Below are 16818 nucleotides of genomic sequence, written 5' to 3'. Positions count from 1 at the left end.
TCTCTCTGACCCTCCCCCGTTCATGCTCTGTCTCTCTCTGTCCCAAAAATAAATAAAAAACGTTGAAAAAAAAAATTTAAAAAAAAAAAAAAAAAACTCAAGAAATCTGAAGTGAAAGGCTGAAGTCTCTCCTTATCTGCCACCTAGAACACTGAACATGTTCTCGGGTTGAGGCAAAAATAATAGCTCTGGTTTCACAGCATATGGTAAACAAACTACCCGGAAATACAAGATGTATAAATCGGAAAAAGAGACCAACCCATTTGGAAGCATACGACACAATATTTCACCCAAGATGATTTCATTTGCTTCGCAATGAAAATTATAAACTGAGTAAGCCAGAGCAAGGGTTTTTTTTACCTGTTTTGACAAAAGGCCTTGATACTATTTCTTCGTTTAGTGAGCACGGTATTTGTTAAAGGACGAATCTGTTTTCTGAGCAACAAGTGAGCTCAAAACTGCCAAAGCACTGAGGGAAGAGCTCCTGCCTTCTCTCAAGAGTTCACCTATTTATCAACAAGATAACCTGAACGGAGCATGTTGGGCCGAGCCGACAGAGCCCAGCACAGAGAGCTACACTTGTGTTCTGTTCCTGCTTCCAAGATCTACATGACTAAGAAAATGACTTCACCTCTGGGAAAACAAGGCAAGGAGGACTTCACGAGACCATACCTACGTCGCTCCCAGGGGCACGTTCCCAATTTTTTTAAAGACTCTGCGAGCCCTGAAACTTTCCAGAACAAAAGCATTAAAAAGACACCTTCACGTTCATTTCAGAATGCTTGAAGTAATGTTTACAATTACTTTGGTGAAGAGGGTAGAGGGCCAGAGTAATGTCTGTTCCAAAGCTGAGAAGGGCTGGACGCAGGAGCGTGCGTGTGCGTCACCCGGCTCCAACTCTCTCATAGCACAGTGGTCATGAGTCACCATTACGAATCTTAAACTGCGTAAGGAAAGGAGGGCAGCAGAATGAAACAAAAGGAATCGCCCTTGGATCTCTTAGGATTCTTGACACCAGGAAGTAAACAGGGCAGAAGACCAATGGGGAAATAAAGAAGGAACACACACAAGGCCCTGACTAGTGATCTCCTATTATGGATCTGTATATATACACACAGCGGTGGCCCCCCAGGCCTCTGCCGTGGATGTTCCCTACCCTCCACAGTTTACACACAGGGTTGCTCTGGCACTCCCTTCCCTACTCAAAGCTCCAAATTTACTTCCCTCCTCAAAACTCCCTTTTAATGTAGAGTTCTCCCTTGAGACGATCCTAGTCTCAGAGGTCAATGCACTTTGAGGGGTTCTGGACTCTGCAGACAGAAGTTTTCACCTGAGACATGAAACCATAATAATTAAACACCAAAATGAAGGCATGAAGACGAAGGATACGAGCAATATGAGAAAAATGAGATGCAGGAAACAAAACATGTAGTTTTTTGTTACTTTGTGGGTTTTGTTTATTTGGGTTTTTTATTTGTTACTTATTTCATTTCTTATGTGTTAGATGAACCTATCATGGGTGAAATCCCAAAATGTGAGCCTCGGTTGAGGTGTAATTTCAATCACAAGTATAAAAAAACAAAGTCTTCACCACTCGTCTTTTTTTTTTCCTTTCCCTTAACTGAAAGTTTAGTGTCATAAATGCAGCTATAGTATTTCTTCCAAAAATGAAATAGTATTATTCCTTAGAGGAGAATTTCCTACCTGCTTTACACCTGGGGTCTGAAATAATTTTTACTCTTGAATTTCTAAAAGGCTCACCGAACAGATGAGCTTACATACTGCAAAGCGCGTGAGCATGCAGCCTCAGGGTTAATGCAGTACAGGCAGAAGCTGCCTGATTTCCATGAGGGACCAGGTGCTGGTATGCCTGAAGGATACACCGTACTTAGAAAGGCAAGTAACGTGCGGTTTCTCAATCCACCAGGCTCAATAAATGTGATTGGCGAGCATCTGTATGGTCAATACAGACCCTGGCTCACATTGCGCTATAGAACGCAGCTGCAAAGGAAGGCAGGGGTTTGATTTTGGGTTTTTATCATGGTTTATATCACACTCTTAAAGCCTGTGGTGTGCAAACAAATGGCATGTTCCAGATGTTTCCAGCAAGTGTACGGGGGAAAAAAACACCCCATAATATTTTCTTGATCTTTCAGGCTTAAGAGCAGGATGTACAGACTACACGCTAAGCTTTTTTTTTTAAAAAAAGGAAAGAAACAAAAGAAAAAAGAAGAAAATCCCATATGGTGCCAAATGTTGGCAGCTATCTTCTTTCTTCCCAGACAAAACTCTTAGGTCTTATGAAAACAACATTTCCTGCAAAGTGCCAAAAACAACACAGATAATTGTTGTGATGGCTCTCCTCACCGGCTGCCGCAACAGCCTTACTGCTTTGCTTATCCACATCTAGCCTCTGGGATAAAATTAAGAGTCAACTTTAAATCTTAACCCCAAAGGGCCACCTTTCAGAATGCCATCTCCTAAGCTTCTAAAAAACAAGTCTTGCATTTTAGGTGCTTTCCTTTAGAATAGAAGAAAAGGCTATTGTTTGTATTTGCCCCCCTTCCTCACTGTTTAAATTAGGCTTAGAATCTGCACAGCCTTGTTTCTATGACAGAAATGGTATAAGATTATTATGGAAAATTTACAAAATCCTAAATGTATTTTAGGAAATAAAATATCAACACCCCCACTGCTCCCCTACAGCCCCTCTAGACAAAATTCTAATAACATTTGACTATACTTCATTTTAGTCTTTCTACTTATGTGGAAAGATGTATGTGGGCACGCATAAAAATATTTACAATGCTACTGTCACCCTGCTTTTTCACTTAGCATAGTGTGAGCGTTTTCCCAAGAGGACACCACATTTTGATCACCTCCCTAAATCCCATGAGTAACAACAACTGTGTATAATTCACAGCATTTCTCGTGGGAGGTTTATTGCTCTACTGACCAACACGGGACCAGTGTCAAATTCACCTATGGCATGTGTAGCTGAAATATGAGAAAGGTGAGAAGAGATTACAAGGGTAGAAGAATGGAAGCCCAAATGCCCATCTCAAAACACGTTCAGTTCCTTGGCGATTTCTTGTTCTTGTTAAGAACCAAAAAGAGACAAATTTATTCTCTGGAATCCTGATATTAAGAAGGCTTTGAAAGATCCATGATTATTCCTTTAAATGCTCAAGCCATTGAAATGTGTGTACAATATAGAAAATGGGCCATTTAATTTGAATAATGAAGAGAAGTTAAAAAGCATTCATTACTTTCTGCCTAAGGGTGTGATCTCCTTGATTAACATGCGCACTAATGGGAAAGAAGCTAATGTTCACTTGTTTTTTCCTTCAGAGCATTAATACCATTTGAGTTGGTCATTAAGGAGTAATCACACACACACACACACACACACACACACACACACACACACTCACATACTTACACACACACACACACACACACACACACACACACACACAGTCTGTGCTGCGATGTTTCTTTATAACAAACCAGACTCAGGAAATTATTAATGAGGGGTTAGGAGGTTACACAGTAGTTAAACCCAAAAGAATGTGCAGAGAGAGAACTACCTATTCAGAATTGTTGGGGAGGACTGGCAGTTTGAAAAGGAATTCCTTCCTAGCCAAGAAATTTTCTATATTGTGCAAAGCCAAAATAAAGTGAGTCATAACACTTCACATTTCCTAACTGGATATTACTAGAATGACCTCGGATTTTCTACGGAAATCAAGAATGCCACAAATGAGGATGTAGACTGTTTCGCCCTGCCCCTCCTCCCTACCCGGTTTGAGGAAATATCTGAGATGGTATAGATCCAGTCCTGGCAGAAGCTATTAAAAACCGGATGACATATTATTTGTAACTGTCAGCTTTACCTACAGGAGAAGAAGGAGTGGACCAGAAAATAAAAATAGCTTTGCTCAGAGGTACAAAAGCACCAGCAACCAGCATCCATCCCCACACACCACCAGCACCCCCATGCCCCTTTTCTAGAACATACAGGTTATTAGAAAAAGCCAACTGTTATATCTGATGGTTATGAAGGGATGCCACCCCAAAATATGCCGCTTTGGCAGAAGGATCATTTTGAGCCTATGGTGAGTGAGAATCAACAAATGCAGGAAAAGTTCTCTGTCTTCCCCTTATCTGCCTAAAAGCAGAGCATAAATTTCCCTTTGTGAAGGTGGCATAAATTATTTTTAACTAATCTCTACGCTCAACATGGGATTCGAATTTACAACCTGGAGATCAAGAGTCACATGCTCCACCAACTGAGGCGGCCAGGTGCCCCTTCCCCATGTGTTTTAGAGCCAATAATTCTCCCACAGTTTATAGCCCTTTGCTAAAATGGTATATAAGCCTCTGAGTCTAACTGCTACTTTGAGCTCTTCATTCCTTTCTGTAAAGCCCTTGTCCACAGAAAACTAAAAATATTAACAAAATCTATATGCCTTTTTTTCCTGATAATTTGACTTCTGTCAGTTAAATTCAAATACAACAGAACCTAAAAGGGTAGAAAAAAGGATTTTTTTTTGCCTTTTTCCCCCGCCCCCACAATTCACTAGGAAACTTGAAGAGCAGTGCTGCAATTGGAAACATTCTACTTACTTTCACAGATATATAGATCTTTGAAATTTAGAACTGTTGAATTGCTAAACGGCTTTACAAATTCATGGAATGCAAAATTCCGTCAATGATAAAAACTGGCAAAGATTTCAGAATAAAAATGTCAGTTGATATGTCATTAAGTGGGCATAAGTTAACCAGGACTCCTGAGTGGTTTCTTGTTGCGGGTCTTGATATTAACCTGTCAAATACAATTCAAATGGTAAATAATAATGAAAAGAAGGAAATCCCTGCCCCGGTACCAGAGCCAGCCTTAGTTTCGTAATACTAACCTAGCCAGAGAAAGGTCTTTCTCAATTTAGCCAAAATCTGAGCCTGGAGATCCACACTCCATCTGGTTGGAGAGATTAAAATCCTTGCTTTCTACTGAAGATTCACTGCAAGAAGGTTCAAAGCAAATCATTCTTAAATCCACCAACGTACTTAAAGCCCCTAACATGCCCCACATTTAAAATCTCTGGGCCATTTCAAGCATAAATTTTAGGGGAAAGAGACTGCCAGTGAAGGCCTAAATTGGTAGAAAAAAAAGAAATCCTTCCCCCAGGAATATTCTTCTGCTTCAGACTTCCTTCCCCAAAAAATTGTATAATGACAACGATTGGTCACATTGGCTGACTTGCTGTGTAACCTGTTTTAATACGTCCATTGAAACGAAACAAAAAATGTCCTGTTTATAACATGAGGCATTATACATTTAGGCAAAAGCATGAATCTGTTGGCTTTTAAAATGCGGGGTTTTCAAATAATCAAAACTTCTTTTTTTCCTAGAGCATTTACTAAATATCTCATTTCACCAACATCCTCTTTGCACTTAAATAAACAAGGTATTTTCCATAAAATATAAGAGGAATCATGAAGCAGTCAGAAACAAAGAATCTCAAGTCACAATATAATGGTGGAGTTAGCCTAAATTATAGGTTAGTTAGTACACACAGACCTAGGATGACACTACCAAGTCTCTTAGGAAATGTAATATTTATTTATTGTCCGTTATCACTGAGGGAGATAGTAATTATTCATTACTATGTAGAAAATCAAATAGAAATCTTCAAGAACATTTAAGTGAAAGTGTATTTTCTGTTATTCACTAAAATTGACAGCATTGACTCAATCTAATCATGTTTTAAGACAAAAACAATTCTTCAACTTGGCATCTATTACAGTACAAAGACCTAAGTCATATACAAAACGGAAAAATCAATTTTGGCAGCTAGACGAGAACGGAAACTGCACAGGCCAGGTTTCTCCAGCTCTTAAGACCCGTCTGATACATGAGATACCTAACACCAAACATTCAATAAATTGATCCACCAATAAACTGCAAAAGTCAGTGATCTTCCTCAAATTTCTAGTACAAAACCAAGGAAATTTCCTCGGTATTTTTTTATTAATCTGCACAGGATTCAAACAGTTTTTTTTTTTTCCAGCACCAATATAAGACATGAAAAGATCTGTGAAAAATCTGTGATCATTGAAAAATCTGTAGGCATAAAAACAACTGAATAATTAGGTCTGAGAAAAAAATAGTAAAGGAAAGTTTGTTTTCTGTTTTGTGTATAAGACAATCGTTTGCAAAGAAAACATGCTGAATTTTGTCTTTTTAAGGAAACACCAAAGGAAACCTTAATAATAAATGTTTGGAGTACCAAAAAAGAGCCGAAGCACAATGTTTAAATTACTGAACTCAAAAAATAAAGTAACTTCTTACATACCTTGGATACTATCCCATAGTAAAAGAAAGATTTACATAGTCAAGCTTCATTTGTTCACATGAGACTTACTCTTAAGAAATGATTTTATCCTATAAATGAGAAGACCTCCCTGCCTTCACAAAAGATTGCCACTTGCAGTCATCAGTTGTGAAAAATTTCTGCTTGATAGCATGATGGTTATATGACCGTCTCTCAAAACCCTAAAGAGCCAATCTATTAAAAACATCCAGGAACTGGGTTCTTGTCCAGACTGTTTTCTAGATTAGAGTCCCTGCTACAGTGGAATCAGGAGGAATCTGGAAAAAATCTGGGACTTTCAAAAGGGTCATTAAGAAAGCATTAACACCCTAATGTCATATCCACCAGCAAAGGTGACTCACTAGCTCCTACCAAACCTACTCCCCACTGTAGTTTTTGAATTATCTTTGTCACTTACATTGCTGTACAAGTGCATCATGTGTTAGAATATACATTTCTAGATATCTTTGGTCAAAGTATAGAAATACGATGCATTCTCAACAGGGCTTCTGAAACTTTATTGTTCTTAAAAATCTTACCAGATGGTATTACTTTAAAAGTTGCCATAAAAAGACATAAAGTATGCCCTCCTGCCAAAAGTATGTATTCTGTTTTTTTTTTTTTTCCAAATTGGTGAAACCTTGGTTTTCTAATAGCATGAGTAAGACACGAGAAATGAAAGATTGAGAATTACCCATCTATCTGTGTTCACTCTCAGTAACCAATACATCTAACTCCCCCAGCACAGGAACTGAGAATATTAGGATACAACTTCCTGAATAAACTGTATATGGAAGCACAAAGTCAGTTTTCAGCCCTGCTATCTGCCACCCCTGCTAATTCGGGATGACTGCAAAACGAATATAAGTGAAGATAATTCACTTTCCCTCACAGAGATGAATAAAATGAATATAAAAACAAACAGACTGGTCTCCGAGAGTCCTGAACAACCGTGTTGCCTTAAATCTACTGAGAAACTTGGGCATAACCCTGTGTAGTCTGGGTACCGTACTTATGTAAATCACAGAGGGTATGGTTTTAATTTGGTTGTGACACCATAAATATTGGCATACTGAACATGTGCTTACTGCCATGAATTTTGAACTCTCTCTCTCCAGGGGCTGCTTCTGTTTTGTCCACATGCCAGAACTAAGGACTACTTGCCCATAATCTCATATGATCAGAGCTGAGAAAATCGACTTTATTTCCAAGAAAAAAATAAATACATCCTTTGAATGATTTTTTGAAATAATGACTTTTCCAAGATTTTTGCTTTCCTGGGGATAAATCACAGTTGTCAGTCTCAAAAGCCGAAAACAAAAAAAGGAAAAGCAAACTGAAAATAAGCAAGCACATGAGGATAAATCTCACATTCACTAGAAAGAACAGAAGGAGGAAATACTTCAAAATAAAAATAAGCTAAAGTTCTGAAAACAGACTTTTGATAGTCATGCTTTTCTTAAACTGATTGCAATAAACGCTATCATAAAGTTCCCTGTTTAAAAATAAGTTTCCTGGAAATGATACATTTCTTCTTCTTGTTGAGGAAATAACATTCTAAACAGTCATCATTATAATTTTGCTAATAATGTTCTTTGTACATTCATTTTACTCAGTCTAAGCAGAAAGATTAGGAGTCCTTCCAGTGTGTCCCCTTTTAGTTCCTCAAAATGAAGCCAGACATCAGTTACATCCCTCAGTTGTGAAATAAAGCATATGACCTCTTTAGAGCCTATCAGTGATGACCTGGGAGACCAGATGTCAACGCTACAACAGAACCGGCTGTGTTGGGTCCAAGTGGGCTGTTTTCACTTCACTTAAAAAGATCTACCATCTAAGGAGACACTAAGCTAAAGATTATTTAACATTTTATTTTCTGACACTTGAAAATGATGGAAGAAAAGGCACATACAGAACTAGAATTTAAGGTAGAAAGTGGCAAGTTCTGCAATATCCTGGGAGTTTAGGGCAGGCACACATGTCAGACTAGTGAAACACACAGACTTTGTAGAGGCAGCAGAAATCGGGCTGGACCTTAAATACACGTAGGCTTTGAACAGACAGAGTGAAAGAGGGATGATAGTTACCTGATGGTTACCCTTCCCATCTCCCCACAGGCAATAACTGGTCCATTAGTCATTATTTGATATCTGGACTATTGCCAATGCCTTTAAACTGGTATCCTTGTCCCTCACTTCTCTGTATTTTACAATCATCCTGCTATACTTTTTTTTCTTTTTTTGGAAGCAAAAAAAACACAAAAAACAAAAAACAAAAACAACCAAAACCAAACCTAAATCAGATCATTCAATGAATAGTTACTGATCTGTTACAGCTATAAGAATACGAAAATGGGGAGAAAGTCAGGCCACTACCACTAGAAGCTGGTGCAGAAAGCATGCAGCCTTCTCCCTAGGACCTCGAACATGATGTCTAAACACACTCCTTAGTATATCACACAGAGTTCTTCACAATCAATGAGTAATTTTTTCAATCTTATTTTCCAAAAAACAGAGCTGATTTTTCAAAAGACTTCATTCATGCTTTCTTACAAGTCTATGACTTTTGCTTCGAATCCTCTTACTTTCTAGGGAACCATCCTTCAAGACCCAATTAAGAGAAGGCCTCACCCGAAGCCGTTCACGACCAGGATACGGAATATCTCTGGGCTCCTTCAGCATACTAAGCCTATCCCCTGTCTCTAGTGTAGGAAAAGCCACGTTTGGTTGTCACCATCAGGACTCAAAAACCTGCGTTTTGTTCTCTGTTTTCAGGATGTGCCATGGTAACTAGAACACAAGGCATGTGATATTTATTGGAATGAACTGACTTCTGGGTTAAAAGAGTTCCAAGATTAGAGGCATGGAGTCATCTCTGCGGTGAGCAGAGATCAGCTCTGTGCAATCTTTTCACTGGAAAGATTGAGGTGAGATCACAGCAGACCTTGAGAACACCCAAGCAGGCCCTCATTACTCAACGTTTGGTCCTCGGCCCAGCAACAGCAGCATCTGGAAGCTTGCTACAATGCAAATTCTCTGGCCCCACCAACCACCTACAAAATCAGAATGTGCATTTTAATAAGGTCCCCAGCTCATGTGTACACACGTTCAAGTTTGAGAAGCACAAGCGTATCTGGGTGGCCCAGTCAGTTAAGTGTCTGACTCTTGATTCCAGCTCAGGTCATGATCTCACAGTATGTATATGAGTTTGAATCCCACATCAGGCTCTATGCTGATGGCACAGAGCCTCCTTAGGATTCTGTCTCTCCCTCTATCTCTCAAAATAAATAAACTTAAAAAAAATAAAATTTCCAAAAAAAAAAAAAAAAAAAGATTGAGAAGCACTGAGTAAACACAACCAGAACTCTACTACAGGATGATTATCCTGTATCAACCTCTTTTATATGATCCATCGGCGTGGGGAGGGGGGATGGAAAGAGCCTCTTAAGGAAGAATAAGGACCTTTATGCAACAGTTGAGGTGACCAGCACCCGACCAGGGGTGATGACAGGGAGAATGCAGAAATTACAAATATCAACATAATTACTTTACTCAAAAATAGAAATGTTTTCATTCATTAGCCTGACGATAAGTCTGTGAGTGTTTAATGGACCATATTCCACATTTTAAATGTTTGTGAAGGAATCCTATTTAAGCAGAACAGAGACTTCGTTTGAAGTGGCGTTCTCAGATTTGGAATCCTGAAAGCAAGCCCCAGACAAAGGGAGTCCTCGGAACATACGGGTACCTGAATTCTAGAATGGATGGCACTGAGGGGCCAGCAGGATGGGTACAGTTACACCACAGCGATAGTAAGACGTTCATGGGAAATGGCCAGGAGCTACTCCCTGAAGATGGAATCCCTCAGACACATCAAAACTCCTGCCTCCTCCCGCCAGCTGTTTTCCCAGACAGAATCCACTCAGCAGCAGACCTGGGTAGGTAGTGAAGACATTTGGAGTTTTAACTGCCAAAGGCCTGGGCAATCTTATTTCTAAGTCATAGGGTGTTTACATTTGAAACTACTCTCAAACTCAGCATCTCTTAAGGGTGAGTTGAAAAACCATGTCTTTTTTTTTCTTTTAATTTGTTTAATGTTTATTTATTTTTGAGAGAGAGAGAAAGAGAGCAAGGAGAGGAGGAGCGGAGAGAGAGAGAGAGGGAGACACAGAATCTGAAGCAGGCTCCAGGCTCCAAGCTGTCAGCACAGAGCCTGACACGGGGCTCGAACTCACGAACCTCGAGATCATGACCTGAGCCGAAGTCGGATGCCTAACCTCCTGAGCCACTCAGGTGCCCATGAAAAACCATGTCTTATAGAAATATCCATACTGGAACAGGGGAAGATTTTCCCTGTTCAATAAAACTCAGGAACAACAAAAATAAAGTTGCATTTTTGATCAAGACTCAATCAATGGTCATGGTTATTCAACAAACCAGTTCCACGCACACGTTGCCAATGGTTATAGGAACATAAAAGATTCCCCAGGATCGAAGCACACACAATCCTCAGGACACAGCCTCTCTGGGGAGTGCGGAATACACACACCGAGGTATATTCTTCTCTTGAGCAAACAATAGGTGTACCTTGAACCCCCCCCCAACAATTTTCTGCAGTCTTAACAGCTGTTAAAAAAAACAAAAACAAAAACAAAAAACCTGTGTGGTGCTTGCAACAGATGCTAGAGTTTCCACAGCAGAGATCCCAGAGGCCTGCAGTGGCTACCCCCATCCTTTTATGATTTTTGACCGCACACTTTTAAGGGCATCAGCACCAGAAAGAAAAAGTAAGGGGCATTAAAGTGGCTTTTTGATTTGAATGTCCATGATTGTTTTTCACGTCTCTGCAGCTCTGTAACTGGTTAGAAGCCTTGACTCACCCTGGTTTAGCATGGGTCTTTTAAACATACGTTGTTCCACATGTCACGCCCTTCCCCGTAACTATTGTTTTCTACTACATGTGATGCTGATTCCGGCCACTGCAATCATACATCTCTACCTACCAGCCCCCCTCCTTCCTCCATCCCCATATCCCCAGACTTACGGATAACTAATCCGTTATCCTCCAGGTGGACTGACCAAGCCAAAACATCTATTTTTGTTATCTCGTCCCTCCTATCATTGATGCTTCTACTTTACACACCAGGCAGGACTAAAACGTCACCATAGGGATGGAATTTTCTGACACCACCTCCAGGGAAACTTCACTACAATTTCTCCTGCATCTCCTCTCACTTTCTCACTTGGTCAAAATTTGCCTCAAGGCTCATTTCCTCCAAAATTTAGTTCCTTCTTCTCTGCCAGGTATGCTCAGTTCTTTCTGCGATAATTTGACACGCTGCCCAGTGCTCTGCGGTCATTTCTCCCATGTTCCTTCAGCAACTGCACAGGCAATTTCCAGCCCAGAAGTCTTATCTCTCGTTACACATACAACCTTTTGGGTCTCCTCCGGAGACTCTCAAACCCATCAAACAAGTTAAATCAACCTGCTTCTTTCCTCTTTCTTTCTCTCCAGAATCCGAAGCAGGTCCAGGTTCTGAGCTGTCAGCACAGAGCCCAGTGCAGGGCTTGAACCCATGAACCGTGAGATCCTTCCTGACCTGAGCCCAAGTCGGGAGCTTAAGCGACTGAGCCATGTGGGCAACCCTAGTGCTTCTTCTAGTCACTTGGCTACTGAATCCATTTCTGAGGTCTCAGTCAGAACAAACCCCACTGGACTGACTGCATGGATTTCCCGGACTCCCTTCCTTTTCATATTTCCAGCAGGCTCCCATCACCTAAAATCCACTCCACTGTACCTCCAACCCCGCATGCACACAGCCACTCATCTTTCTAGGCACCTTTGCTCAAAATAGAAGTCTCCCCTGACAACTCTCCTAAGTGGTTTCTAATGGCTCTGCTGTAAATAAGTTTGCTTTTCCCTCAATCCCCACCCCCAATGCTGCATTTTATTCTGTATTACAGCTGGCTCTATGTCTTATCTCCCCATTGCACTATAAACTACTTGAAGGCAGTGATTAAGTCGAAGTCAGCAGCGCATCTCTCACAACGCCTCACGGTTCCAGGCAGGTAGTGGTGTCACTTTGTGGTATTCACCTCAGTTTGATGCGTATTTATGTAGTACACAACCACACGCGACTCCGTGCTACATAAAAGAGGTGAGTGCACAACTAAGGCAAAAAGATGTGAATCGTTGTTTTTAAGGTTACCCAGAACCCAATTTAAAGACAGAGCTTAGGTTTTCCATAGACTTAAGGCCATCTAGTTCTAAGTTAAGAAAGAAAGAAAGAAAGAAAGAAAGAAAGAAAGAAAGAAAGAAAACAAAAGAACAAAAGAAAGAAAGAAAGAAAAGAAAGAATGAAAGAACAAAAGAAAGAAAAGAAAGAACGAAAGAAAGAAAGAAAAGAAAGAAGAAAGGAAATAGCAAGTCACAAATTACACAGAAACTATAATATCCACCATTGTCCCTTGTTTTTTAAGGCTTATGAACCTGGAGCAGTGATTTCCGCTGCCAAACTTCCAGCAGCAACACTTAAAAGTTGCCAGTATGGTATGATGCCATCAGTGTTTAAAACTTAGAAAGGCTCATTGATTTTTACTGAGGTTTCTTACACAATCTACTTCCTTTAAGGCCAAGTGAGCCAACCCTGATTGAGAGAAGCTGCGGAATGAATAAATGCTATGGTATCAACAGAGAAATGACTTCGTTTCCTTTCCTCACTTCACCTTCCAAATTTATTTCTGGCTTCCACTGCCACTAGGCATCACCACCGGAGCACAGCACCACACATTCTTGTATGCCCGCCCACCCTCCTCCCCGTGTCGGGCTGCTCTGGCACAACCCTCGTACCCATTTCAGAGAAGATAAATGAATACCCTGCTGTAATGGAATGGCTCTCTAAAGCCAGACAACTTGGGAGAGGCTTTTTTTTTTTTAACCTATGTCTCAAGGAAGGCAAATGAATGTCACGGTAGGTGGGTTATAATAGCGGTTTTATTACAAGATTGGCAGAGTTACAGTAATTGTAAATCATAACTGTTGTTGGATTTCTACTTTACATAGTCGTAGTTATGAGTCTGCTCTTGTAAGCCAGAACAATTATTTTACAATTAGTTTAGACATGTCTGAGCCCAGGAGGAAAATTTCAATTTCAATCATCTTATTTTCCTTGAACAGAACCCAGTGCTACCAAAAATCAGGTCAATTCAACTGTTCACACGTGGGTTTCTAACCATTTTCCAAAGTTGAACAAACTTGTAAGTGAAAATGCTCAAAATCGTGAGCGTGAGTTCAAACTACAGTATAAAACAGCATGTACTATAGGATATGTAAAATAGGATTCCATGCACTAAAGAAAAACAAACAAACAAACAAAAAATAAGCTTGGAACCTTCATTTTCAGAACAGAACATGGTCACGATCCTATAAAACCTAATACACACCCCTGAATTTGGATTGCAAATCTATCACTTAAAACATCTAGTAAATGATCCAATTTGTTTACATGGCCCTGTACCTTTTTACGGCCTTTCCATAAAGAGGTTATTACATCCATTCCCTTTATTTTGTTTAAGAGTGTTTGAATGAGCCCCAGAACCACAAGCCAGTTAAACAAGCTCTTCTTGGATGGACGTGGTCTCATATAATTCACCACTACCGGGGAAATTTTCAAAACAATGTTTGTAATTTGGAAACACCACACATTCCCATACACCAAAAGTATTTCCCGTGCTTTCCGCAGTTTTAAATGTTCGGCAGATATATTAAATAAGTCCAATTTTTTTTTCCAGTTTTCCAAGTAAAAGTGTGGCATTTGCACTTCTTCCAGAAGATTTGCACCTCTGAGTGTTTTGCTCTGGTAGGCTGGTCATTCAGAAATGACTGTAAAGGAAGATTGCAAGGGAAATGTAAAATCCATACACTCTAATTGATTTCCTAGAATGTAAATGTGAGTTCTAAAAGGAAACCATTTTAAAGCAGTTAGTTTAATGGGGTACCCAACTGATGCCTATTAAAAGTTATCAGCACAGATTAAAGATAAATTTTATAGCATGAAAGAAAAGCTTTTTTGAAAAAATTCAACACAGAGATCATTTGATTCCTAATTTTACATTCTTATTCTTGCTTATAAACCTCAAGCCTGCTAATATTCACAAGAAAACAGATTAAAATGATATTTTCAGGGTTTAGCATTCATCATTTAGGTATCTAGACGGTCAACATCTCTCAATATCTGAGGCAGGTTTTGACCTGGGAAACACCTGCTATTTTTAGACTGTTGATTTTTCTAGAAATAGTAAAATGTTTTGACTGCAGTGACTAACACAAAGTAAAGACAGAGCCGAGCCCATCATATGTATCTCCAATATACGTAAAACCGCATGTGAAATTATAAAAACACTATGAGGTCTGGTCCCTTGTTTTGTAAAAGCAATTCATTTTCATGTAGACCTCCAGAAAGACAATGTACTTCTGTTTATAAATTAAAGTCAGGAACAAAATGCATACTTACAGAGACACTGCTACTTACTGAATAGGAAGCATCCCCCAGTACTTTTTATTACCTACAACATAAACATATTTCCAGTGGAGGAAATCTGCCTCCACATCCCATCTCTGGCTCTGAATGTGCAGATCAATACTTTTCATACTTAAGCTATCCCATTTTTCCTTCTTGTTTTTATAGTGTTTACATATCCAAGAATCACTACGAGAAATACAGCTGAATCTGATCTGTCCTTTGAGTGGGTAATCCGACTGTAAATCACACTCTTGCAAGAAGGAGTCTTTAGTATATATTTCCACAAAGCAATTTGAAAACATTAGAAGCTACTGTGTTTTCCCGTGTTCTTAAACAACGTGCACATCTCAGGCTTACGTCTCAGGCTTCAAGTATGATAAATCAGAAATGATGAATACTACAGGTCCCCCTTATTTCCAGACCCAGTAAGAGATTTCCAGGAAGGAAGTGAATATTTCATTCTACTCATTTGTTCACATCTTAATCACATTTTAAGCACATGTTCCTTCTTAGCACACTGATTTTAAATATCGCCTGATGCCACAGAAAAAGAAATTATAATGTTTTAATGACTCCCAATTTGCATTTCTAATCACCTCAGACTATGAATGAGAGTGGCAGTATGGGAAACAAGCTGTGATTTATTCCTTAGTGGAAAAAAAAGGATAAGTAATACGACTCCTTAAAAGACAGATGTCCTTATAAATACCCAGCAAAAATAACTGCCAGAAACAACATGAGATAAGTACCACGAAAGTCCAACTTCTGTTGTTAATGGTTCCTGATCTCTGTAGTGACTCAAAAGGCAGGTGCAATGGCCAGCTGGGCATATTTAAGCGCGGAAGCCTATCTCCATCTTGCAAACACTGGAAAGCCCAAAATAGTATCCACTCACAAATGAGGCTTTCCTAGAATGCAAATAGCATAGCTTCAAAAAAATGGCATGGCATCTAGAAAGCACATCCACCAAGAAAACTCATTCTCGTCAAGTCCTTAAGTCCCACAAAATATTTCTAGAACCCATGCATACACAAGAGACCAGAAGGAACCTCACTAGAGAAATGTTGCAGCTTCTCAAGGTAGAGGACACTCACGGGAATTAATTTTCCACAAAACTTGAGAGCCTTTCCCTGAAAAGCGTTAAGGCTGTTTTCTTTGCTTCCTGCAACGTAATAGCTTCATTACACTAATTCGGTGGGCTGGAAGCTGTCTACCTTTTACCACAATCTCCTGATCCCTCACCCAGCCTCATTCCGCATGCCATCCATTTTGTGAATGAAGTATGAAAATAGCTCTTTGTTTACAGAAGGAAGGCAATAGAGAGTAGTGTGGACACAGGCTTACTTTATTTGAGTGTAACGGAGGCTATACAGGCTGCCCTTCTATCCAAGTCCGAACATCCGAACGTTGTCTAATGACTGGGAGAAAGTTCCACCAAGAAGCAGTCAACTACCCACGCCAAAGTAGAACGCTGCTACTCCACTGTCTGCTCAGAAAGTGACAGAAAATCACTAACCCTGAAACTGCAAGACCACTTTTTCTTTTACGTGGTTTGTTCAGTGCAAACTCTGCAGGAAGCACACTGCAAACAGCCTCAGGGCCTTTGAATGCAGCCATCCAGGACACCTTTCCACTTTTTTCTTGCCTCTACTCATATTTACAACACTAGATTCTACCTGCCTCCCGCACATGATATGCCTTCTCAGGTCTGTATTCTTTCACGGACGCTATTCCCTCCACCTAGAACGTTTTCCTCTTTTCCTCTCTCAAACCCACTTCAAAATATGTCACGTCCCCTGTGGGAACTTCTCTCCCTGCACGTCTCTTCCAGGCACAATCAATCGCTTCATCCATCAAAGGAGGATTTTTGAAGTGAAATAAAGCATTCTGTGTTCCCATAGCACGTGTGTTCCCATAGCA

The 16818-nt window shown here is 39.9% G+C and overlaps 1 protein-coding gene and 1 long non-coding RNA gene across 2 annotated transcripts in view; one reads left to right on the top strand and one right to left on the bottom strand.

The window, feature by feature from the left end:
- PDGFC (platelet derived growth factor C) overlaps positions 1-16818 on the bottom strand; it is a 206582-nt gene that overhangs the window by 181356 nt on the left and 8408 nt on the right. The gene's annotated exons all lie outside the window — the stretch shown is intronic.
- Positions 10151-10791, top strand: LOC131506941 (uncharacterized). The gene is made up of 2 exons (XR_009259234.1): positions 10151-10314; positions 10490-10791. It is a non-coding gene; the product is annotated as an uncharacterized LOC131506941 (long non-coding RNA).

The sequence above is a fragment of the Neofelis nebulosa genome, chromosome 3 (genome assembly GCF_028018385.1).
Source record: "Neofelis nebulosa isolate mNeoNeb1 chromosome 3, mNeoNeb1.pri, whole genome shotgun sequence".
In the NCBI taxonomy this organism is placed as follows: Eukaryota; Metazoa; Chordata; class Mammalia; order Carnivora; family Felidae; genus Neofelis; species Neofelis nebulosa.
Note: the sequence above shows the minus strand (reverse complement) of the source record. Positions and strands in the feature narration are given on the sequence as shown.